Source organism: Acinonyx jubatus, chromosome B1 (assembly GCF_027475565.1).
Source record: "Acinonyx jubatus isolate Ajub_Pintada_27869175 chromosome B1, VMU_Ajub_asm_v1.0, whole genome shotgun sequence".
NCBI lineage: Eukaryota > Metazoa > Chordata > Mammalia > Carnivora > Felidae > Acinonyx > Acinonyx jubatus.
In genome coordinates this window covers 58,387,069-58,414,280 of record NC_069382.1, presented here as the reverse complement: position 1 = coordinate 58,414,280, position 27,212 = coordinate 58,387,069, and the positions used below count along the sequence as shown (strand labels likewise).

General features: G+C 41.4%; 1 protein-coding gene across 6 annotated transcripts in view; it reads left to right on the top strand.

Annotated features, from left to right (window-relative positions):
* Positions 1–27,212, top strand: part of PALLD (palladin, cytoskeletal associated protein) — a 401,759-nt gene that overhangs the window by 118,167 nt on the left and 256,380 nt on the right. Inside the window, exon 1 of one of the 6 annotated variants that reach the window (XM_053216734.1) lies at positions 17,083–17,762. The exons of the other annotated variants lie outside the window; for them this stretch is intronic. The gene's annotated coding sequence lies outside the window, so the exon portion shown is untranslated. Of the gene's footprint in view, positions 1–17,082; positions 17,763–27,212 lie in introns of those variants that run through there. 6 annotated transcript variants of the gene reach the window in all.

Here is a 27,212-nt window from a genome sequence, read left to right as displayed (position 1 = left end):
AGGGAGAGAGAATCTTAAGCAGGCTCCATGCCCAGTGTGGAGCCTGATGTGGGGCTCCATCACATGACCATGAGATCATGACCTGAGCCAAAACCAAGAATGGACACTTAACCAACTAAGCTGCCCAGGCACCCCTTTCCTACCAGAATCTTTAACGGTGGCTCCAAGAATCTGACTTTTTAACAAGCTTTCAGGTGATTCTTAAGTCCCTAAGTTTGGGGAATGACGGCCGTGGGAGACAGTGGCAGGATTCCTTGTTGTTTACCCCAGGATTCCTCAAATAATAGCCTGTGTCTTACCAAGGTGTATGGCATCCTGACCACTAGATGTGGCAGTTAAGACCAGACCACCATGAGGATGTAAGCAGAAGTGTTGTGGGCACCTTGAAAGACAGCTGACACAGGCCCCTACTGCTTCTTCCTTCTTCCTGGCTGGAAGGGGGACGCAATGGTGGTGCAGCAGCAGCCACCCTTAGAAATGAGGTCATATGCTAATAAGGGCAAATTAGCAGAGGAGAAGGAAGCTTGAGTCCCTGACAATCATGAGCAGATGATCATGAGTTCCCAAACATGCTAACTTTACATCTCTTTTACATGATGTCCTCTTTAATCGCTCATTTTTGTGTTTCATTTTGTTTTTAGTCATGGGGTGGGGTAGGATAGATGTTGTATGAAGCTGAACCTAATCCTAAGTGATAAACACACCAAGAAAAATAGTCTTCTTTCCCCTAAACAGTCCTAGAGCCTGCCCATTACCAATAAACGAATTTCTTTTTTTTTAAGTATATTTATTTATTTTGAGAGAGAGTGAGAGCAGGACAGGGGCAGAGAGAGAGAGAGAGAGAGGGAGAGAGAGAGAGAATTCGAGGCAGGCTCTGCACTGTCAGTGCAGAGCCCAATGTGGGGCTAGAACCCAAAAACCGTGAAATCATGACCTGAGCCAAAGTCGGATGCTTACCAGACTGAGCCACCCAGGTGCCCCTAATAAGCTGATTTCTTATAAGCAAGCACCTGTTGTGAGAGGTTTGGCGATGGATTCCCCCACTTGGGACACATAGTTTTAGCAGCTCCTGGGTCACAGAGAAGAAACAGGAGCTGATCAAAAGTTGAGGCAGGGGTAGGGTGCTCCACAACCTTGTGAAAACGATAGGAGTCCAGAAAGAGTATAATGAAGTCAAAGAGCAAAGCCTACAGGTTGAGTCAGACTCCTTGGGTCAGGTCCTGGCCCCTCAGTAATTTTCCATGTACTCTTCAGCAAGGTATCCAATTCCTTCAGACTGCATGTCCTGTACTATAAAATGGGGACAGGGGCGCCTGGGTGGTTAAGCATCTGACTCTTGATTGCGGCTCAGGTCATGATCTCGCAGTTCGTGAATTTGAGCCCTGTGTCGGGCTCTGTACTGATGACACAGAGCCTGCTTAGGATTCTCTCTCCCTCTCTCTCTGCCCCTCCCCAACTCTCTCGCTCTCTCTGAAAATAAATAAATAAACATTTTTTTTATTTTAAAATGAAGACACTTATAAAACCAACTTGACAATGTGATAATGACAAGTAGATGACACAAAATATCAGTAGTAATTTTCCAAGTAAATAACTATTGTGGTTGTTATTTTTGAAATAGTAAGAAGAAAACTGAAACATCAGGAAACATAGTTAGGAAGTTCCCTCTACCACCTCCCTCACAGCCTGACTTTCTTCAAACTTGCAAAATAGATACTGTAAGGGGTTGAGTTTTGGAGGGAGAAAGAGATGTTTAAATAAAATTTTGAATTTCCTACTATTGCAATGCAAATAAATGAGCAGTAAAGTTCTGTGTTGCTCTCAGGGAAGAAAATAAAGTAACTCTAATGAGAACAGGGAAGGGAAATGAGAGGCAGCTATAAAAAGTGATGTCAGGGGCATCTGGGTGGCTCAGTCACTTACGTTTGACTCTTAAACTCAGCTCAGCTCATGATCTCGCGATTCATGGGTTCAAGCCCCACATCAGATTCTGCACTCTGCGCTGATGGTCTGGAGCCTGCTTGGGATTCTGTCTCTCCTTCTTTCTGCACCTCCCCTGCTTGTGCACTCGCTCTCTCTCTCTCTCTCTCTCAAAATAAACAAAATTAAGAAAAAAGGGGGGGATGTGAGCACTCCACTTATTTTACAGGCTGGATGGTCTCAACCAAGTCACTTATATTCCTAGCCTCAGTTTCCTTTTCTGTAGGATGATGATCACTATAGCTACATCACAGGATAATTGAGATGAGCAATGAAACAACCATGTAAACGTGCCTTGTAAATTACAAAGAATGGTGGATACGTAGGGTCTTATTACATATTTAGACTCCACACTCCATTTCCAGGGGTGGCAGGAACTCTCCAAAGTCTAAGTCTTCTCTGTGCAAACTAACCTGTGCTTCTGACATAGGTTATCGACAGAGACTTTGGGCATCTCCAGCTGCTAGCTTTCCAAAGCTGTACTGGCCATACTCTTACAGGTAACCTACCAGAATAAAATGTAACTACATCTCTGAAATTTTTCAGTGACACACGCACCTTAGTCACTATTTTATTCCTTTTCTGGCACAGGGAGAGTTCTGAAAGGCCAGCCATATTCAAATTATAGGAAGAGATACAGAAATCTCTTCTAAATATGATGGGAGTACATGACAGGGGGTTTACTGTATCGTGATCTGAAGCTCTTAACATCAGGGATCAAACATACTACCTGTCACCTTTGCCTAGCCAAGAGAATGAGCTCTTTCCTCCAAGGTAATACTGGCTGCTATGAAATATGTATTTGTTTATTCATGAGCTTTACTCCTGCTTCATTCCCCAGTTGCATTATTTGGTAGGTCTCTATAAATTCTTGTACACCTTTTTCCCCACATGGTGTGTTATCTCAGATTCATTTTTAGGTTTCTAGAAAGCAACAGTAATTTGTATCATGCTCTTAGTTCAACATCCAGCATATCTGGATGTTTGGTGCACTATATGCAGTTTTTAATAAGGTGCATGTCCAGCCATGACCAGGCCCTGACTGCTTCTTCCTTTTTGAGCTTCTGATATGTGCCATGTCTCCACTGGGTACTGAGCTATGGATAAGAACATGCTCAAGAACCACCCTCCTGCAGGAAAGTCAGTTTAAACAAAGACGCAAAGTATATTTGATAAGTGGTGGGAAAGCAAAGTCTAATGATGGAGGAAGACCTTCCGAAGAGATAGATGAGTTAAGAACTAAGACCTGAAGGATGCATAGAAACTGTATCGAAGGCCATAAGTATGAAAGCAGTCAGTATGGACCAGGAGCTGAAGGAAAACCAGCAGACTGTAATGCAGATGGGAGATGGAGGGGTTGGAGAAGTAGGCAGCAGCCGCATCACCCATGGCCTTAAATGACTTCAATGTCACTTAAGTGACTTTTGTTTTTAATGTAATCAAAACGGGCAGCCACTTAGTTGTTTTAAACAAGGAAATGACCTACCCCCATCTGCATGTTAAGGTGGTGATACTGGCTGGGGCGCCTGGGTGCCTCAGTCAGTTGAGAGTCTGACTCTTGATTTTGACTCAGGTCATGATCCCAGGGTCATGGGATTGAACCCTGAGTCGGAGCCTGTTTGTGATTCTCTCTCTCTCTCTCTCTCTCTCTCTCTCTCTCTCTCTCTCTCCTCCTCTGCCTCCCTCCCCGCTCATGCTTTCTCTCTAAAAATTAATTAATTAATTAATGAAAATAAATTTTAAAATTCTTAAGTATATTTAAAAAAAATGATGGCAATACTGGCTGTTGTGGGGATAACCAAATAGGAGGCTCTTCAGTTGTCTGGACTGGAAAGTGTGGCTCAGACTGGGCTGGCAATAGAGCTGGAGAAATTTGGGTTCTGCCATTTCTCACATGGTAGTGGGAGATCTTCCAGTAAGTAGAACCATCTCGATCTATGGTGCTTAAAAGTGAGGGATGAATATGACTAAGGAAAGAGTATTTATAACAAGCTCCAGGGTTCTTACACATACAATCAGTCTGATTAAGTTGAACTGACACCTGAATCTCCTATGGCTAGTGGATGTCTTAAAAGAATAACAACAACAGCAAAGCACAGAATCCACCAGTCTGGGGCCATGCCAGGTCTTATCTTCTGCAAGCTTTCAAGAACATCGGATGTAATTGTGACCAAACTTAGTCTTAAACAAAAATATGTTGCTTCATTATGAAAAGTATAGTTCTCCTAAACAATGGGCAGTAGAGTGTGTATATGAAGCTTTTCCAGTGGTAAGGATGAATTTGTGCAAATCCATCCACACATTTTCCTGACTCTAGAACAAAATTAACTGAATCTAAGACATAAACCACCCAAGCTCCATGCTAACAATGTAGTCAATAGACTTAATGCTACAAGATTTCTTTTTTATGCTGATGGCAGTTCCAAAAAATGTCCTTCAATGTGCCAAAATTCAGCGAACCCAACCCGAAAGATGTTTAAATTATACTGCTCAATGCAAAAAGTAAGCCACAGTGTAATAAAGAGAGTATAATGTTATACCATGGTTGGATTTGCATTTGCTAGATCACTTTGGGAGCCATGGGGAGGCCAGCTTAGGGAGACAGCCTGGGATAAGAAACACCACACCCAGGCTCTGTAGTCTGTTCCTGCACACCCTGACTTTCTCCCATCTTGGAAAGAGGCGACAACACGCTTGCCAACAGAAGAGTGCAGACTTTAGATGCAGACCCTGACTAAACTCCTGACTAAACTGTCCTCATAGAACATCTGACACAATTAAATGGCATAGTGTTTACAAAACCCGCAGATAGTAAGAACTCAACAAACTTCTACCTCTTTTTGAATAAAGTGATAGAATACTGTAGACCAGCAATTCTCAAAGTAGGTTTTGATGTTCATTTGTGTGAAATCACTGAGCATTCTGATTTAAAATACAAATCCTTGGGGTGCCTGGGTGGCTGAGTTGGTTAAATGTCGGACCTCAACTCAGGTCGTGATCTCATGGTTTGTGAGACTGAGCCCTACATCTGGTTCTCTGCTGTCAGTGCTAAGCCCACTTTGGATCCTCTGTCTTCCACTCTCTGCCTCTCTCTGTCTCTCTAAAAATAAATAAACATTTAAAAAATTAATAAATAAAATACAATACAAATCCCCGGTCCATGCCCTGAACCTCTGAATTCAAGTGGTTGAGCCAGGAATCTGCATTTGTTCAAGACCCATTTGATTCTGATCCACAGTACTTGAGAACCACATTCCAGACTAGCATATGCGAGCATATTTAGTTTTATTGCGCTTTGCTTTACTGCACTTTTGCAGATAATGCGTTTCTCACAAATTCAAGTTTTGTGGCAATCCTGTGTTGAGCAAGTCTGTGGACACCATTTTCCCCATTTGTCCTCTTTGTGTTTCTGTGTCACGTTCTGATAATTCTTGCAATATTTCAAAGTATTTTCATTATTATTTGACTTGCTGCAATCTCATGATAAAACTATAATGGATGAGGAGTTATTTCTTATGGATGAGGAAAGGAAATGTTTTCTTGAGATGGAATCCATTCCTGGTGAAGATGCTGTGAGGATTGTTGAAATGATGACGAAAGATTTAGACTGTCACGTGAACTTAATTGATAAAGCAGTGGCAGGGTTTGAGAGGACTGACTACAGTTTTGAAAGACATTCTACTGTGGGTAAAGTGCTATCCCAAAGCATTGCATGCTACAGAGAAGTCTTGTGAAAGGAAGTGTCAATCAGTGTGGCAAACTTCACTGCTAACTTACTTTAATAAGAAGCTACAGGGGTGCCTGGGTGGCTCCGTCAGTTGAGCATCTGACTTCAGCTCAGGTCATGATCTCACGGCTTGTCCCTCTCTCGCTCTGCCCCTCCCCCACTCATGCTCTCTCTCTCTCTCTCTCTCTCTCTCTCTCTCTCACGTGCGCGCTCTCTCTCTCAAGAATAAATAAAACATTAAAAAAGAAATTTAAAAAAAAGAGGCCTACAGCCACCTCAAGCTTCAGTAACCACCACCCTGATCAGTCAGTCACTAGCCATCAACATGGAGGCAAGACCCTCCACCAACAAAAAGATTATAACTTGCTAAAAGCTCAGATAATGGTGAGGTGTTTTTTTTGCAATAAGAATTTTTAAATTAAGGTATGTATATTGGTTTTTTAGACATAATGCTATTGCACACTTATTAGACTACAGTATAATGGAAACATAAATTTTACAGGCACTAGGAAACCAGAAATTTCATTTGACTTGTTCTATTGTGGTATTCACTTCTTTGCAATGGTCTGGAACTGAACCCGAGGTATGCCTATACATACTTAATTGTTCTGCAGCTGTTTCAGATGCATATGGGTTTGTTTTGTTGTACTTTTTCCCTCTTCCCCAGCCATTGATAAACCTCTGAAAGTTCAGCCCTGGGCCTTCCATCACATAATCCAGCAGAAGCTGGGTTCAATAAACACTTGGTTTATCTCACGGCATGCAAATCGCATTGTTATGGGAAACTTCTCTCATCACTACCCAAATTTTTCAAGACTTACAGTTTATTCACTGTTGTAACTGTCCTATAAATCCTCATCTAAAGTTCATTTCTAGGGGTGGGGGGCGCCTGAGTGGCTCAGTAGGTTAAGCATCCCACTTGGGCTCAGGTCACGATCTCATGGCTTGTGAGTTTGAGCCCTGCATTGGGCTCTGTGCTGACAGCTCAGAGCCTGGAGCCTGTTTCAGATTCCGTGTCTCCTCTCTCTGCCCCTCACCCACTCATGCTCTGTCTCTCTCTTTCTCGAAAATAAACATTAAAAAAATTTTTTTTAAATAAATAGAGTTCATTTCTGGGGCAAGGGAGAAAACTCCTAGCCTCCAGGAAGAGAGCTGTGGAATCCCACCTGGCAACAAGGACACAACACAAATCAGAATGAGAGAGGCGGGGAGACCTGACTGCTATTTTCAACTCCTTAGCCTTCCAGCCTCTACCCTCCACCCCAGGCTTGATGTTTCGGTACTAGAAGTTTTTCTTATTCACTCACTCTATCCTTTGCTGTTTTTATCTGGAACTCAGGTTCCCAATTTTAGCATTATGCAAAGACTGTGTTTATGCACAAGTCCCTGTCCCAAGTATATAAGAATCCCACGACAAATGGTGAAAGGCATGGCTCTTTTGCCACTTGCCCCCCTCTCTCAGCAAGTGTGACCCAAGACGTCCATCATTTCGTTAGGTGGCAGATGAGGTGCCTGGACTGTGAACTGCAGTGACCTATGACCCACCTTTGCTTTTCAGAAGCTTACCATCTTGAATTTATGTAGGGATGAGATGCTGCGTAAATCTGCCATGAAAGCCTTGTACAGGCAAAAGAGGGTGATTCTTCAGGTCTGTGAGCACATGCTTTATCCGTTTGACTTCTATGGGCACCCTACGGCTTTTATTTGGGCCAAAATATAGAAGCCAAGCTTTCATTGTAAACAGATGGTGCTGCTAATAAGGAAAGTTAAAAATTCTTTCAGTCATTCTCCGACACAAGAAACCTGAAGAGATTCTGCTTTAAAATCTCACTAAACTATCAAACACTCCCTCTCCCCATACTCCATAGGCTCGAGGTCACAACATACACCCCTTGCAAACAGACAAAACCTGGTCTCCATTCTTTCCTTTTCCCCCTACTTCCCCATCCTCTCCCCATGCCAAATTCTACATTCCTTTGGTGTGGATACTATAAATATAAAGTGAACAAACTCAATCCCAAATCACGAGGGGGCTTTTCTTTGCATGACCACAACATAAGCATTTGTCCATCATTTTGGGATTTTTATGAAGCCTCTAAGAATGTTCAGAATTCCAGTCTTGCTCAAACAATGTCTCGCTAGTCAGCAGGATTCAGACGTTGAAACTTAGGACAACTCGGGAATTTCTGGTTAGAAGAAAACATAATCCCAAAATGTCTCAGTGTGAAAGATTTTCTTGTCTCTTCCTCCTTTACCCTTTCTCTTTCAGTCCAGAAAAAGAAATGTGGAAATTCTTATGTTTCCTTTAACATGAGGCAATTTGAATTTGATTGTAATCTCCCTGTCCCTAACCCCGAAAGAGAAGCAGCATTATTGTGCTGTGTTGGGTCTTTACTTAAATTTCTCCATCAGATAGCATCTTGTTACATAAATACTTTATGCTTTTAAATCTGAATATCATTGATAACAATCACCTGCTAGATCATACTTCCGGGGCTTAAGTCTGAGAATGAATCATCCAGACCCCTGAGGTGTTCTTGGTGAGTGTTCTGGAGGAAGGGGACACCAGAGGTTTTTATCCAGTCACCTGTGCCTTGGGGAAGGACCACACTCAAACTGTTCGAAAGAGATTTTTTTTGGAAAGAGATATTTTTAAAATTTCCCAAGGAAGGTAGATTCCATGACCTCCTTAAGTAAACTGTCCAGTGTTGCAACAACGTTAGCATTTTCAGAAGAGAATTAAATCTACTGTCACTTATCATTAATTTGAAACTTTGTCGTTTGGGCACCAGAAAACATCCCTCCCCGTATCAAGGTCTTTCTGCAGTGTATCTGAAAGCTGAATCGTCTATTTGTATGAGAAATGATGAGGAAATGAAATTTTGAGAAATCTCGTCTCAGTATCTCTGTTTAGTAAAGATACCTGTTCTTCCAAACTCAGTATTATTAGGAATATCAAAAGAAATCATGTGTCAGGCTGCCCAAGTAAGGTATTATTTGTATCACCACCAAAAAATAATCATTCTAAACTGAATCTGGAAATAATTATTCAAATTTACTCTATTATAGAAATAATATGAACTCCTAAAAAATTACTGTGAATATAAGCTTATATTAATGGATGCAAACTTTATGTCTATGAACTAGCATGTAAATACTTCTCTAAGCAAACTAGGTATGGGGATCACCCAAAGCCCCCAGAAGGAAATTCTCTCCCTAAAGTTGAGGGACTCACTTGAAGAACAGAACCCGGAAGCTATACGATGTTTTATAATGCCTGGTGCAGGTACCGGACGAGCAAGAAGGGAGGCAGTGGACTGCATCACGGAATGGAACCCTGTACATAAGGTACTCGGGTAGCTCAAAGTGATTCAGAAAGTAGGAGTGTGAAAGATTGAGAAAAGACACCCCAGGCAACGGGAACTTCAAATAAAGTAAGGTTATGACCCTATTAGCAGATAAGGTGGAATCTGAGCCAGAAAATGAGTAAGAAAATGGGCACTTTGTAACGCTAAGCAAAAGAAAACTTGAAATGAAGCTGTAACAATTATGAATATATAGTCATCAAAAAATATCGAAGCCATCTTATAAAGCAGAAATTACAAAAGATATGAGGAAAAATACAAAGGAATGTAAACTCTCTCAGTCTATGACAAATAAAGTAAAAATACATGAACTTTGAAGTTGACATAAATACCAAAATTGATAATAAAATATGTTATTCAACTCTGTATCCTGAAAATGTAGAAACTACTACTTTTTCAAGTCACTAAGGAACATACATGAAAATTGACCATAAATTAGGCCACAAAGTAAAAGATAATTGATTTAAAAAATAGCAACATTATGAACAATATTCTCTGATCACAATGCAATGAAACAAAAAGTTATTATTAAAATCTCATTTATGAATATAATTGAATATAATTATTTATATAATATATGTAATTATATAAATATAATTCCTGTAATAAACTCCTCTTAGTCATGGTAATTTTTTTAATGTGCTGGTAGATGCTATTTGCTAATACTTAACTTGGAATTTTTCCAATGATATTCATGTTCATAATTATATTCACTTATATGTGTAAATATATATTATATTTAATATAATGTAATGGTATATATAATATAATATATGCTTATTGGCTATTTGAGTATGTATATTTATATATTATATAGATTATGTAATATATATAAATGAATATAATTATGAATATGAATATCAATGGAAAAATTCCAAATTAAGTATTAGCACATTGCATCTACCAGCACATTAAAAAAGTTACCATGACTAAGTGGAGTTTATTATAGGAATGCAAGGATAACTCATTACTAAGGAATTTATTATATTCCATCAAATTTATAGATCTAAGGAGAAAAATTATATGATTATTTCTAAAGATACTAGAAAAAAACATTTGCACAAAAGCCAGTAATCATACTTGACCCCAGAAAAAGGCCTCAAGGAAATAAAGATAAATTAACACTTCCTTAGCATAATAAAATATGTCATTCCCAACCCAAAGCCCATACTATATCTACTGGGAAAACAGTGGAGGCATTTCCATTAAAATCAAATATAAGACAAGAATGCCCACTATCATTACCGCTATTTAACATCGTACTAGATTTAATAGACAATGAAATTAGAAAAAAAGTGAAAAGTATAAAAAATGGAAAGCAGAAAGTTAATCTTTATTTTTAGATGATATCATTATATAGTTACAAATATAAAAGAATTGAGAAATATCTAGGAACAATAAGAGAATTTAGTAAGACGAAATGGCACAAAATGAATACACTGTAATAAATTGATTATATCCAGTAAGAAGATGTAATGGGAGAAAAGACCACATTTACAATAATAATAAAAGGATAAAATACCTAAGAATAACTGTAACAATAAATATTGCAGGACACATCTGAATAAAGCCATAAAACATTGATGAAGGACACAAAATAAGATTTGAACAAATGGAAAGATCTACTTTCTTGGCTAGGAAAACCTGACAACATAAAAGCTATTGATTCTCTCTGTTGTTTATCTAAGTGCACTTATAGTAATAAAAATATAAGGATTTCTATCATTATTATTTAGTCTGAAATTCACGCAGAAAAATAAACAAAAATGAAACACAGGAAACAGAAGAGCAATGAGAGAATTAAGCTCACTAGATATTAAAATTAAAAGCCTCAATAGTTAAAACAGTGTGGTAGTGGCACTGAAATTAAAAGATCAACCAAGAAAATAGAATAAAATGTCCAGAAATAGACTCACTATATACAGGAATGTAATACATGTTAAAAATGACACCTCAAAACAGTAGGTAGGAGATTATCATCATAAAGTGGTAGCAGAGCAAAGCACAGGCAACAAAAATAAAAACAGACAAGTGGGACTACATCAAACTGAAAACTTCTCTGTATCAAAGGAGACAAACCACAGAGTAAAACACCAACCTATGGAATAGGAGAAGATACTTGCAAATCATGTATCTGATAATGGGTTAATATCTCATAGATAAAAAATTCTTACAATTCAACCAAAGCCCCCCACAAACAATCTGACTTAAAAATGGGCAAAGGAGGGGTGCCTGGGTGGCTCAGTTGGTTAAGCGTCCAACTTCTGCTCAGATCATGATCTCACGGTTTGTGAGTTCAAGCCCTGCGTTGGGCTCTGTGCTGACAGCTCAGAGCCTGGAGCCTGCTTCAGATTCTGTGTCTCCCTCTCTCTCTGCCCCTCCCCACTCACACTCTGTCTCTCTCTCCTTCAAAAAGAAATAAACATTAAAAAAATTTTTTAAATAAAAACAATGGTCAAAGGACTTGAATAGACATTTCTCCAAAGGTGATACTCAAATGGCCAATAAGCATATGAAAAAATGTACACCATTATTAATAATTAAAGAAATTCGAATCAAAACCATAATGAGATATCACCTCATACCTATTAGGAGAGCCACCATCAAAAAAGAAAGAGACAGGGGTTGGGGGGAGAAGGAAAGAAAGAGAAAAAGGAAGAAAGAAAGGAAGGGAGGGAGGAAAGAAGAGAGGAAGGAAGGGAGGGAGGGAGGGAGGAAGGAAGGAAGGAAGGAAGGAAGGAAGGAAGGAAGGAAGGAAGGAAGGAAGGAAGAAAAAAGAAAGGAAGGAAGCAAGGAAGGAAGGAAGAAAAGAAATTAAGAAAAGAAATTTAAAAAAATAAATTAACGAGTGTTGGTGAAAATGTGGAAGAATTGGAACCCAGGGGCACCTGGGTGGCTCAGTTGATTAAGCATCTGACTCTTGATTTCAGCTCAGGTCATGATCTCATGGTGTGTGAGATTGAGCCCCATGTCAGGCTCTGAGCTGACAGCTTAGAGCCTGCTTGGGATTCTCTTTCTCCCTCTTTCTCTGCCCCTACCCCACTTGTGCTCTCTCACTCTCTCAAAATAAATAAATAAACTTTGAAAAGAAAATTGGACCCTGTGTGCACTATTGGTAGAAATGTGAAACGGTGCAACTGCTGTGGAAAGCAGTATGGAGATTCCTCAAAAAATTAAAAATAAGGGAGCCTGGGTGGCTCAGTCGGTTAAGCGTCCAACTTTGGCTTAGGTCATGATCTCACGGTTTGTGAGTCCAAGCCCTGTGTCAGGCTCTGTGTTGACAGCTTGGAGCCTGGAGCCTGCTTCAGATTCTGTGTCTCCCTCTCTCTGTCCACTCCCCACCCCCCAGCCCCTCCTTGTGCTGTGTGTGTGTCTCTCTCTCAAAAAAAAAAAATAATAAAACATTAAAAAAATGTTTAAATAAAAAAATAGACTTACCAAATAATGCAGCAATTCCCCTTCTGGGTATATATCCAAAAGAATTGAAAGCAGGACCTCAAATACACATTGACTGACTGATGTTAATAGTAGCATTATTCATAATAACCAAGAGGTATAGGCAATCCAAATGCATCAACAAATGAAGGGATAAAGAAAATGTGCTCTGAACCTGTGATGAAATACTGTTTAGCCTTCAAAAGCAAGGAAATCTTGTCACATGCCACACCATGGATGAACTTTGAAGACGTTATCCTAAATGAAATAAGCCAGGCACAAAAATGATTCTACTTATACAAGGTATCTAAAGTAATCAAATTCATGGGAACAGAAAGTAAGTAGATGGGGCACCTGGGTGGCTCAGTTATGCCCCTGACTCTTGATTTCAGCTCACGTCATGATCTCAGGTTTTGTGAGTTTGAGCCTCGAGTAGGGCTCTGGTCTAACAGCGTGGAGCCTGCTTGTTATTCTCTCTCTCTCCCTCCTGCTCTGTCTCTCTGTTTGTCTCTGTCTGCCCCTCCCCTGTTCAAGTGCACACCCTCTCTCTCTCTGTCTCTCTCTCTCTCAAAACAACTAAATAAAACATTAAAAAAGAAAAGAAAAGAAAAGAAAGAATTGTGTTTGCCAGAGGCTGAAGGGAGGGGAAAATTAGAAATTATTGTTCAATGGGTATAGTGTTTCAATTTTGTTAAATGAAAAGTTCTAGGAATCCATTGAGCAACAATATGAATATACTTGACATCCTTGAACTGAACACTTAAAAATAGTTGAGATGGTCAATTTTATATTATCTGCTTTTTACCACAATTAAATTTTTTTTAATTATTGTTTTAAAATGTGGTATTGGGGCAGCTGGATCATTACCTGGAACAAAATAAAGCAGGGTCCATATTTTATCAACTAAACCAGGATAAAATGCACATCTGTCAAATATCTGCCAAAAAATAAAATCATCAAAGTAGATGATATGGAAAAGGCCTTTCTATATACTTCCTCCTATCACATAAAAATGAGATACTTTCGCATGGCAAAGTACCATCAGCCAAGTCGAAAGGCAGATGACCAAAGGAGCCAACAATCTGCAGCTCATACACAAAGAGATGATCTCCTTAATATGTATGAACTTTAAATAAATCTGTAAAGAACAAGGCCAAGAGCCCTGTAGAATATGGGCAAAGTACAACAAGCCACAACAAAGGAAATAGAATTGGAGCCTCAACATACGAAGACATTGCTCAACCTCACCCAGAATCAGAGAAGCGCAAGTTAAACCATCGTGAGACATCCTTTTCACCTATCAGATTGGCACACTCCCAGAAATTTGATCATACACTCTGTTGGTAAGGCTGTGGGAAAACAAGAACAAGTCAATATTGTTAGTGGGAGTGTCAATTGGCTTAGGCCTTTTGGGGGGCAATTTGGCTGTATCTATCAAAAATTAGAAATCCATAATCCAATAATCCAACTTGTGGATGTTAATACCATAGATGTACAAGTGTAAAATGGCAAATGTGGAAGTTTGTTTCAGAGCTGACTGTTGGAAACAATTCAAATGTCTATCAGTTGCATCCTGATGGAATAAAATTGCAGTGTATTTATCCAAGGGAATACTATGCAACTTTAAACATGAGCATGTTTCCTGTGTGCTGATATATATGTAAATTGTATCATGTCTCTCCTCTTCTCAAGACCCACCTGATGTCCATTGCTCTAAGAGTAAAAGCCCAAATCCTTAGACTGGCTTATAAGAGCCTATGTGATCTGCCCCCTGTTGCCCTTCTGACCCTCTGTGACATTCTGCCTCACTTTCTCTGCTCCAGTCACACTGGCCTCTGTTTCTCCTTAAATATGCTAGTCACACTCCCACCTCAGGGCCTTTGCACTACCTGTTCCCTCTGTCTGGATCACATACTCCCCAAAGGATTCCGAAGCTCACTCTCTCACTGCCATCAAGTCTTTGCTTACATGTCATTTTTTCAATAAGGTCACCTCTGACCACTCCATTTAAAATTGCAATCCGCCACCCCACATTCCCAATCCCTACTATCTTGTTCTAGTTTTTCAATTGCTCTGATTATATTCTAATACAATATATAATCTACTTATCATGTTTGTTGTCTGCTTCATGTACCCTCTCCCAAGATAGAAATGCTATGGAGCAGGGGTGCCTGGGTGGCTCAATCAGTTAAGCATCTGACTTCAGCTCTGGTCATGATCTCACAGTTCCAGGGTTCGAGCCCCACATCAGACTCTGTGCTGCTCAGAGCCTGCAGCCTGCTTCAGGTTCTATGTCTCCCTCTCTTTTGCCCCTCCCCCTCTCGTGCTCTCTCTCTGTCTCTCAAAACAAACGTTAAAAAAATGCTCCAGGGTAGAAATTTTTGTCAATTTTGTCCATACCTCTATCCCCAGCATATATAACAGTATTTGGCATATAGTAGGTGCATAATAAGTGTTTGTCTCTAAGTGAACGAATAATCGAACATATGATATAGACAAAAGATCCTAAAGTATATTTAAGAGAAGGAGAAAAGTAAAGGACAGTAACTGTTCTGCATACAGTCTTTTTAAGAAATAAAGAAAAAAGTAAGAATTTATAATTGCTGGTAGGTGGATAAGGAAACCTGAAAATCTACAGAAAAAGACTCCTGCCTTGGAGGAGATGTATGAACTGGACATATGGGAAACAGTGGTAGGAAGGAGGCTGCACGTTGAACATATACTCAAGGTATATACCTTGAATAAAAGTATACACCTTTTTTTTTCAAATTATGTGAACATATTACTTATTCAAAACCTTTAATTACACACACACACACACACACACACACACACACGCACAGAATAATGGCACAGCCCCCAGAGAAAGACCTAATTTGGTAGCTCTGAGAAGGGCCCAGGAAATTTACATTTTCAGCAAGCTCCCCTCCTCCCCACTCCTGAGACAGGTGCTCTAAGGACCACACACAGTGAGAAAGCTTTCACCACTCCCTCTCCTAACCCAAGAAATTCTGCGGAACATTCAACATTGGAATAGTTGTCATTTGGAGCACGAGCAAGTGGGCAGATCACAGAAACAAAGAGCAATTTCCAGGAACATCTGGCACCACTAATAGGTGCAACTCAAAAGGTGGTCTCCTTTGTATATGATGTGGAAGGACTACAGAAACTTCACCTTTCCTTCAGTCTCATCTGCACACACAGAGCCATGAGAAAGGGGTGCTGTCTTTGCCTGAGATATGTATGCATGTTGGGTATTTCAACTAAACTTCAGACTTCAAAAAGTTCAGAGTTTTAGCACAGGCAGTTAAAAGAGATATATTCAGGTCTTTGTGTTCGTGGTGATCATATACTAACCACCCCCTGCCCCCATTATTCCTTCTGCTTTCACCTTGGCATTTTAATCAATAAAATGTTCCCCCTAATTCACAGAGGAAAGATTGTTCTACCACCCTTTTGCTGGAGATGAGAAAGGTGGTGAGGACTTGAAACGTATATTAGAGACACTCACCCAATTAGGCCACCCTGCTTTACAGTGATGCCTTTCAGACAAACAAAAGTATTTGCCTCTGTTATTCAGTGACTCCAGCAAAACTCTATAAATGAAGTGTAGTTAACAAATGAAAGAACCTAATAACATACAAGGGACTGAACCTGCCAAACCCAGAATATTTTCAGTTTGAAAAGCAAACTCATTCTTACTAACTTTACATTGATTCTCAAAGGAGGGGGAAATTTAATAGGTGAGGAAAAAATTCAATTATTTCGTGACCCATTACTTCCTCAAGATGCTAAAAATAAAGATATACACCAAAGTCTCAACATTTTATTTCCATTTCAAAAAACATTTTTTGCACTATCTCTATTTTGGGCCTCTCAAGATTATTCTATTTCTGGAACACACTTTCTGATGTTTTCTAATTGACTTCAAGAATCTATCATGCTGTTGACATTTTACATGCTACATTAAAATTAATAGCGTCATGGGTCCCTTATGAGTTTCTTCCTTAAATTTCCAAATACAATCCTGGGTTTCTGTTTCTCAAACTGACCAATGAGAAGCAGTTCTGTGACTCTAAGATAGGGAAACAATGGAAGTGGTGAAATAATCCTTAAAAATGTTTAAACTTTAGGCCCTGTCTGAAATCTGTTACAGTTGGCAAGTAGGTAGGTCTTTATTAAATAGTTGGTTTTGTTTCTCCTATTGTTTCTCCATTATATCTGTCTGTGTGGTTGGTAACTGAGTCACTATGACATAATGCTGCAGAGAAAGACTGTAAAACAACCAGACATATGCACATGTTCATCTCTCAATGAGTCGCAATCTTGGGTCTGTTCCCTAGATATTGGTGGAAAGACTTGATTAATGGCAGACTTGTTCAACATAAAAAAGAACAAAAACCAGATTTATTCTCAGCCTTCTTTTTCCTAGGGGCTTCATGTGTAATGTAGTAATTAATTTATAGCTTTACAGTAAGGCAGCATCAGAGAAAACAGTTCAGTTCACCAGAATGTAGATGGAGAATGTAATTGAGAGATACCCCCTGCGTGAAAGGGTAGGCACATAAGGAAGAGCAAGGTGGGAATTGATTTCTTTTATAACTACCACAAATCCACTACTAGTTACCACCTGGATTTCCCCCCAAGGTGTGTTCAGAGACGCGGTGTTGACTAAAAGAACGAGGTCTTTGGGAAATGCTTCAAACCGCAGCTGAACGGGCTTTAGAAACCGTGGGTGGAACTTGCTTATTATCCTCTCCACCGGTGATTGCAATCCCCGACCAAAGTCAAAGCCTTCCTAAGCGTTATAAGGGCTTGGAGCGAGAGGAGCTGATCGCCTCGCGTCCCCGCTCAGGGTTATTTGTGGAAGTGAGCGGCATTCCTCGCCAGGACACACCCTCTCCCCCTCCCCAGCAGCCCCCTCTCTGCCACACGCGCACGGCGCACACGCGGCCCCTCGGCGAGACGCGGCGCACTCGGCGCGGCTGCAGTCGGCCCGCCTCGCATCCAGCCTGCTCGCGAGGGCCTGGCCGCTGGGAGGCTTCCCGGGAGCCCCGGCACGCCGAGACGTCGTCCTCGCAGCCTGCGAGGGGCCGGGCTGTGGGCGGCTCGGCTGCCCGTTCATTTTCTCCGTTGTATTCAGCAAGCTAGGCTGAATTCCGAGACCCGAGGTTGCAAGCTGGGAACAGCTGAGATCTGAAAGACCCCCGAGGGGAGTTTTTTTCAGGGGGCAGAGCGTGTCTCCTGCTCAACTGGTAAGTGAGAGCATTAAATACCATGTAGAGGGGCGGGAAATATTGCTTGGCAGCGTTTCCCCGCAGTGGCGTGCAGGTACTTCAGTGAAACGTACTGTTGTGGGTGTTTGCTGGTCGTGGGCTGGGTAGACCGTCTTTCGCCACGGTTTTCCTAATTCTTCCCGGGATCGTTCTTAGGGGGCGGGGGTGGTGGGTCCAGCTCTGCGCGCGACTTCTCTGTTGTTAGAGTTGGGGTGGGGGAGGGGTTGGAGGCGCGGGGTGGAATTCCCCCCCCCCCCGCCTTTATTCATTTAAAAAAAATGATACTTTGAGAGAAGCTTCTTTTTCAGGCGTTTATATGCCTGGAGCAGCTTGCGCCGAGTTTGTATTCCTTCTAATTTCTTTGTAATCTGTTCCATCCCTGGTTGAAGTAGAAGGAAAACTTTCACACAGGGAGCAGTAGGACAACCTCTAATCGCTGATCAGTTGCTGAATGAATTTTAGCTGGAAACACTTCAACGGAAGGGTTTGGTGTTTTTTCCCATGAGAAGTCTGGGCGTTTTCACACCTGTTGCTTTTCAGTTGCCTGAAAGTTTGTTTGTTTTCTTGGGTTTCACTTGATTGCAGTCTTTTGTCTAACAAAATCAAATGCTACGTTTTCATTCTCTCGTTCTCCTCCTCGAATCCCTTTGGTTGGGGTCCCCTTCGTTAGCATTCAGTTGGCCGTGGTTCTTGGGGAACAAGTGGCAGGCAGAATACAATACGGAGGAATGCATTCCTGATGGCTTGTCTACCATGGAAAGACTAAAGTGAAAAACTCACAATTCCACAGTGGTTTTTGTGGAAAGCATTGCTGTTGCAGTTTTAGAAATACTCAATTTTGGAGAAGTCTTGAAATTTGCTAATCCACAGGTCACCCGCGTGACTTTTGCAAAGAGATTTCCCCCAGTCTACCTGCAGTATGAACATAAAGACCCTGCCTGACACCTGTGCTTTCCAGGGATGCTGAAGTCACCTCTCCCTTGACAGACTACTGATGAAAGAGATAGGTGATGTGTTTTGTGGCAAGGGCCAGGGAGGAGGAGGACCACCTCAGAAGGGGCATGAAGTTCGTTTTCAGTTTTCAGAGGATGAAGAAAGTCTTCAGGATACTGGAATGCAGTTTAACATCCTGGTAGGTTAAGTTGAATTCTTGTCCACATGATGAAAAAGACTTTCAATAGCCCTTCTCACACTTCCAAGTGGAGTTCGGTGGAATGCTTGTTTATTTCTGTTGCTGATAAATCCATGGGAAATCTCTGCTGAACCCAGCAATTTTAAAAAAGCAAGTCCTAGCTTATAATTGCACACGTAATGGCAAACAGGTTATTTTCAGTAACCCAAGAGCCTCGAATTTTCTTCGACCATTACAGGAACAGAACATACTATGAGCATGCATTTGAGCTTTCATCTCCCCCGCACCCCCCAACTGAAATGGAAAGTTATCCTTGGGTGTCTGATGAAAAAGATTACTGCCAGATATGATACCAGGCTATAAAATACCATCTTTCTGAAAAGATTATGGCTATTAGACATTAGTGGTCACTAGCTACTGTATAATTTTTCATTGTTCCTTTAGGGACGAGACCTGCTTTGACCATCATAGTGTTTTCATTTGTTGTTTATTTGTTGTGCGGTTTTGCTGGGTCTTTTCTTTTTGCTATTGAAAATCTCCATTCTTATAGGTGAAATCACACACTAGAATTAGCAGCAATGATAGCTCTCTGGGGCTAAAATTAGAAAAGTCCATGGGGCTTTTCAGGCATATCTCTCTTGTCTCACACAGATTCCACAGTCTCCTTTAAAACTCTTACTTTAGAGATTATTGTAAGATGATGCTTAAGTACTCCTTTTAAAGCATTTTATTTGGACAGTTTTTTTTTTTCTCTTGAGCTTTAATCATACTTTACCAGTGCATGCTGAACTTTGTTTCTGTGAGATGCCCAAGGGCACCCCCCAATCCATTTACCATCCCTTCAAAGTCTATAGACTTAACTCTTTGAGCAGTTCCTTTAAAAAAAAAAAATAAACAAAAGTTCCAATGGCACTTACAAAATACAAGGCTGGGTCCTCTGATGTGATGGCAGATGGCAGTCGTTTGAGCTTTGTTTATGCCCAGGACAAGCTCGGTGTCTCTTAAATTAATCATGAATTGAATAATTGATTTCTCACACCTTCGGCTGCTCTTAATCTCCAGCTGTAAATTTAAAGATAGGTTACTATTAAGGTCTAGTTCACTTGGAAACACTTTCAAAGCCTATCAAATGATTTTACAGCTGGGTCAAATCTAGTTGTAATACACATTATGAAATGCGGTGACCTAAACTTCAGGCCCTCCTGGCTTTCTCATTTTGAAGACGGGCTTCAGCGACCTTCCCATTTGTTGGTCAGCTCCAAAGATGGTGGGGTTGATGGATACAATGGGTTTCTGTAAATGTAATTAAACGCGTCTCTGCCAGCTGCCTGTGGTATTCGTGAATGTTTTCATAAGAAAAGCTGTTCTTCGGCTTTATCTGCCCACTGTGGTTTGTGGCATGTTGTGCTATTCTGCAGCCCTTGCAGTTTTTTCCTGAATGATTGAGCTATGATGTCATGTGCTATCTCAGCGCGGAACCCTTTCAGGGCTTTGCTGGGGTCTGTGTGCCTGAGCAAAGGGAGTGGAAGCTCCCTCTGAGCACTCTTGGTAGCGACTCCCCGTCTACTCCAGCACATTCCATTGCCTGGAGACCAAAGCCACCAAATGATTTGCGGTCAGAGTGATTTGGGGCTGGTTAGAGATGATTTAAAAGGAAGGTTATGGGCACATGAAGTGTAGGGTAAAGAAAATATATTTTACTACTTTATTGAGACCACATGGCTCCAACTTGAACTTTTTTTTAACATGGAAATTGTTGGCTGAACTGGCTCACAGTGTCTCCCCCCCCCCCCCATTTTTCTTTTTTATTGCCTAGAGCAAAGAAGTATACTTTCTATTTATTGTAGGCTTGATCTCACCATTTTTTCTGAAAGTTTGAAACATTTTCTATGCCTAAGAAAACAGTAAAAGTTGGATTTCTCCATTGCATTCTTCAAGAGCCAAAGACCATTGTTGGAGAAGAGACTTGAGTCTCTTCAGTAACTGGAGAAAGTTATGCCATGTGACTCTTGGGGAGGCATCAGTTAAGAAAGACATGTGGTCAGTCCACCCCATGGTAGCAGAGGGAGCACAGAATCTCAGTACTGGCAGGGTATGTATATCTCTTGATGAGTAGGAGAGCTGATTTTTATAACTGAGGACTCATTCCCTGTGATTGATAATGGGGCCAAATAAAATGGAGTCGATTATTTCCAGTGCCCTAATAGTGATGATAGAACTCAGAGCCTAGTGACCATGTCTCTTAGTCATCCATGGGACTACATAACCCTTAGGTCCACACTTCCTTTGTAAAACTAAGCTACCATCTCCTGCTTCTCCTCTGTGGACACAGATTGGCACAGTAAGTCCCCTATTTCCACCGAACAAGTTCCTGAATCTCTGTCCAGCATGAACTTCAGGTACTTATCATTTCACTTTGTGGCTCATTCTACCTCAGTCTTCAGGGTACATACTATAGCCTGAGAGCCCATTACAAACTATCCAGTAGCCATCTCTATGAAACTGGCTAGCAAAACTGCAGGGAAAGGTAGCTCATGAGTGTCCCCAGTCCCTTGGAAGCTGTCAGTCCAGGGTCTGAGGGCCATAACTGATGTAATGGAAGGCTGCTTGAGGCATCCCCCCAAAAGCCTTCAGAGTTGCTGGCATATAAGCCATCTGCGCCAGTCTGGATTTCACGGTTTGCATCTGTGCCTATCCAGGGTTTAAAAGGAAAATGTATAGAGATCAAATTAGTGTGGTGGCTTATGAGAAACTCTTATAATTGTAGAATTGGAGACAGGTCAAGAAGGTGGTATTGTTTGAAGGGTATGGAACTACACTGGAATTGAGGGTCCTCCTTTTGCCACCATATGAGTGCAACACATAGATAAAGCTGCTTGGTCACATTTATCCTGTCCTTCATAAACGTGATGTCATAAGATGCTCAGAACGACACTGGGAAGCAGGTAGGGTAGATAGTGTTCCTTGCATTTTACAGCTGTGGGAACTGAATCTCTAGAAGTTAATGACTTGCTCAAGGTCACGTAGCATGTGACTGGTAAAGTTTGACCTCACATCCAAAACTTCTAACTTCAAATGCTTGCTCTTTCCACTGTAGCAAGCAGCTTCCACAACTCTTAACCTCTATGGACCTCACTCTCGTTATTTACAAAAATGAGGCCTTTGGCCCAGAATATAATGGTCCATTCCAGCTTAAAATTCTATGTCTAGTGAATCACGGGCTGGAAGGGACTTTAAGAAATCACTTAGTCATACTCCTTGCTTCCAGGAGGACACTGTCTAAACTATTTTGAGAAGAAAATGTCAGATCTTTGGTTCGTTTTTTTGTGTTGGTGGTGGTGGTATGTATGTGTGTTTTAACCCAGAACAGGAAGGGGCCCTGGAAGGTATCTGAGTGCCTTCTGGGGTAAGAAAGGAAAAAGGAGCTACAATGTCAATGCCTCATGGGGAAAGCCCTGTCTAGGATCAGCAGCAGTGCTTGCCTCACTAGAAGTGAATGTGCAGTCCTGGGATTGATGTCTAAAGTAAGAGATCAGAGTCACAGGCGTGCTTTGCTGGTTGGCAAGGAATTCTGTAAGGAGAGATCAGAGACGTGGTTACTCTGCTAAGAGGAAGAAAGAGCTAGGTGACTCAGTAATGATCTTAAAGTTTATTAAGGGCTCCTGGAGACAGAGGGACTTCAAATCAGTAATGGTTCTATTTAAAGATACAAACAGAAGAATCTTCATTCAGTAAATGTGACCAACAGAAAGCTGTGCTGATCTAGTTCTGACTTCGCTTGTATTGGTGGGGTTGGCAGAAGAATAGGGATGGGAGAAGAACGTTCTCTGGAAAGGCGGTACCCTTGAACCTATGAGTTGAGACCTTTACCTCAGTGTCTCCCTTTCTTCACAGCACTGTTCTCTGCATGCTGGAGCTCCAGGTAGGGTCTGGCAGCCTTTCAAAGACCGTGAACTGTCAATGGGCAACTACCAGCAATCAGACCAGATTACAAATCCTGGCTTCCATTACTCAGCTAACTTGATTATAATAAAAACACTCCTTGGTTTCTCAATGTTCTTCCTGTTTCTCTCCCATGAAGTAGATGTTAGTGGGGGGGGGGGGGAGGGGGGGGAAGCAATGACTTTGGAGCCAGAAGAGTTAAGTGACTACCACAAGTCCACGACTTACAGATTGAGCTTGGATAAGGCATTGTCTACTCCAAGCCTTAATTTCTTATCTTTGAAATGGGGTAGTAATAATACCTACGTTAAAGGTAACTATTCCTGAGGATCGATGGAGGAACATAGGAAAACATGCTGTGAAAGTTAGTTTGGATCATGAGTAGTGGTGATAGTGTCAGGCCCTTTCCGTAAATCGTGAGGTCACTGAAGTTTCTTTTTATTCTGCCTTAATTCCATTCCCAGGCCCAAGTCAGAATTACGGCAGTTTTTCCATACTTGCTATGTGTCAGGAATGTGATCATGTATTTAATCTTCACCAAAATATTATAAAGTAGACCTTTTATCCCTGTTCTATTATCTGGAAATTATGTTCTAACAAAATGAAGCATCTTGCCCAAGATCACATGGCCAATAAATAACAGAGGTAAAATGGAAACCAAGTCTATTTGGCTCTAAAGCCAATGTGCTTTCAGACCTTGAGAACTGAGGACTTCGCTACCCAAATACAGACCCAGTGTTCTTGGTTTCAGGTTGCGTTGATCAGGCAGTTGCTTGACTGGCCTCCTCAGTAGTTGACTCTAGACCAGTTCCTTGGGCTTGGTTGGGTCCCTTAGCTAAGGCTTCATCTTCATCAGCTTATCCTGATTCATGCCCCATAGTCTTCTGTCCTTTATATGTTCTTATTCCTAGATAGCCTGTAGGGAACCCTTATGTTCTCCTCCTGCTCCAGGTATATTCTTCCTCAGGAGTATCCTGCCTTCTTTTCAGCTTTCTCTCAGAACCAGATAATCCCCCATAAAGACCTTGTAGCTCTCTACAGTTTGCCCCAACCCATGACATGAGCCCGTCAAGTCCAGATCAAATGCCCACCCCCTCAACAGGTTTACTGTTTTCACTCCATTGGAAAGAAAACCTTAACCTGTTAAATACAGCTACCACATTACTCTAGAACATCACAGAATGAATTTTGAGAGCTGAGAAAGAAAGCAGTGGAGGTCATATTATAAATGTGGAAACCAGGGGCGCCTGGGTGGCTCAGTCAGTTAAGCATCCAACCTCCGCGCAGGTCATGATCTCACGGTTTGTGAGTTGGCACCCTACATCGGGCTCTGTGCCGACAACTCAGAGCCTGGAGCCTGCTTCAGATTCTGTGTCTCCCTCTCTCTCTGCCCCTCCCCACTTGTGTGAGTGTGTGCGCGCACGTTCTCTCTCAAGAATAAGTGTTTAAAAACAAAAAACGGAAAGTGAGGCCCGGAGAATTGCCAGCCCCAAATCGCAGCTCTGGGCCAGAGCCATGGCTGATGCCAAATCTAGTCAATATTATCCTTCCTTCCAACTTTAGAAATAGTGTAAATTAGCATTTTGTCACATCCACATACCATAGTCTGGTGTGGCCCCTTGGTCAGTGTTTGGAAATAAGTCTTTCTTTTGCTACAACAGCCTGTTCAGACCCTTAACATTCAACACAAGAACAGTTTTCCTTTCTGCAACATGCATCCCTTCTGCTGAACTTAAGCCTGTTTACTCCTCAACAGGATACAAAGAACAGTTGATCATTCTCAACTGTAATTCATGGATGGGAAGAGTTAAGTCTCCCCTTAGCTTTCTTTCCCTAGGTTAAATAATACCAGATCTTTTTTGCTTTTTCTCCTAGTTCTTGTTCTCCAACAATTTCATCATCTTTATTTCTATCTGTTGAACTATGTCCAAGGACTCCATGCCTCTCAAGCTGTGAAGTCCAGAACTGGACAAAGAAGTCTCATAAAGGTATGATAAAGTGACGATTACCTCACAGTTCCTTCAAACTGTGCTTCAGTTCGTGCAGCCAGCTTTCATGCTCATGTTTTAAGTGACAGCCGGACCTCACTGGATCATTTTCAGCTTATTATCCTCATTTGGCTGGACATTTCTTAGCCTGTGTTTGTGATAATCATTTCCTCAAAGTATTATTCAGAACTTTTCCTAGTGAGTGTTTTTTTTTTTCGTTTGTTCTTTATTACTTCTCCAATTCATGAACTCATTTGGGATTCTGATCCTATCCTACTGCTTAATTCTTCACCCAGCTACTGTCCCCAGTAGCTTAGCACATTAAATGTCCCTGGAATTCACCCGAGAAGCAGACCCCTGAGACTTCTGGCTGCTCAAAGCACTTCTCCCTCATGACTCCAGGATCTGAAAAGCAAGCAGTCTGCCTCCCAACACCAGGCCCGCAAACCATCAGACAGAGTTTTTAAGTGCTGGCTGTGGTAAGCACTTCCATTGGAGAGCCTTCCAGGGGACACCTAGCTAAGGCCAAAACACTGGCCAATTCAGAGATAACTAACCAAACCCAGATCTGTCCTAGGTACAATGGCAGGGGTCTCCAAGATTTCACTTTGGCTCAGAAATGGGATAATTACAAACATTTGCCTTCACAGACTACATTGATCTCCATCGACTTAAGCAACTCCTCTGAAGAAATACATTATCTGTGTTTCACAGATGAAGAGACAAAGTCCCAATAGAGTCAAGTGACTCCCAAGATCACACAACCAAGATTAGAACTCAAGATTGCTGTCCTTAAATTCCTTATGCTTTGGGGTGCCTGGGTGGTTCAGTCAGTTAAGTATCTGACTCTTGGTTTCAGCTCAGGTCATTGTCTTCCAGTTTGTGAGTTCAGGCCTCACATCAGGCTCTGTGCTGATTGTATACAGCCTGATAGTATTCTCTCTCTGCCCCTCCCGCTCATGCTTTCGCTCTCTCTCTCTCAAAAATAAATTAAACATATTCTTACACTTTACCATATTTTAGTGTTTTTAAAAGCTTAGAATTCTTAAAAATCCTGAGTGGATAGGGTGGAGAAATGCTTACAAAAATGCAGATTCTGGGGCCCTCTTTCCAAGTCCTGTTGATTCATGAAGACTGAGTAGAATCTTGGAATCTACATTTTAAGTGACACTTCAGAGGGTTCTGAGGGCAAGTGTCAGTAGATTATATTTGAATAAGCCCTCTCTTAAACTACACTTTCTAGAACAGAATCTTTAAATGCATCAGATCTGCCTTTGTACTGTGACAAAGCTGTTGCATGAAAACCAGCCACAGACCTCTCCTAATGAGATAGTTGCTCAAGAAGGCACCCTGGACCCATGGCTGTGGCTCTCAGAACCTGCTACCCAGATCTTATTCAGTCCTGCCTTTGACCCCTTCACTTTGCCAACCTGTTTAACTTTCCTTCCTCCGAGTAATCTGTCTTGACTCCCCACTCAGCTCTTGGTAACTTCTGGCCCCTGGTTTTGTCATTCTCCAGATACGGCTCCAGATCAGAAAGCATATCTCCCTGAGGTCTTTCCAGGTGCGACCATATAATAGACTTAAACACTAAATCTTGAGAGGGAATCTGATAACTCCCCAGGAGGTCTTTATCTGGGGAATCTTCTAATCACCTGTACCCTAGCTGGGCATCACTTTTCTAGAGGAAAGATTCACAGCCAGCCCCCTTAGAGACACTGTGGTTCTTGCATTCCCAACACCCAATAAAGCTCACAATTCTTTTTTACTTGAAAACCCAGCTACTCCTGTAGGTTAGGGAATGGGTGATACAATTAGCATTGATTGAACACCCCCAACGCAGCACGTACTGTGCGGACTCCTTTTCATGGGTTGTGTCTTATTACCTACCTTTCACTGATTAGCACATCCAGGATGGTTATGCATGGTGCCATTTCCCAGTCTCGGGATTATGTGTTCATTGAATGATCAATACTGAGTCCTACTGTGTACAAGTTCCTTGAGTCTTTCAGGCTCCCCAAATCTATGAGAGATCCCTGGCTAGATTCTTGAACTATTATATGTAATATATAAAATTCTTGATTTATTGAGGAGGAAGTCCAGTCCTGAAGAAAAATGTTTCTGGAGTCAAAGCAGACTAACAGTGGTTGAAATTTATGTGGAACCCAACTGGATTCCTGCTCTTGGTAGATGTTCCACTCACTGCCTCTTCTGTCTTCCCCTTTTCAAGAGCGGGCATCTTCTACTCTACAGCTTGACTCTCCCCACACTTTTTAAGAAATGTATCCAGATTGTGATAGTGAGGGCAGGAAATAATCTACTTTGACAGCAGATGACACAGTGCAAAGAAATGTTTTTTCTCCATCT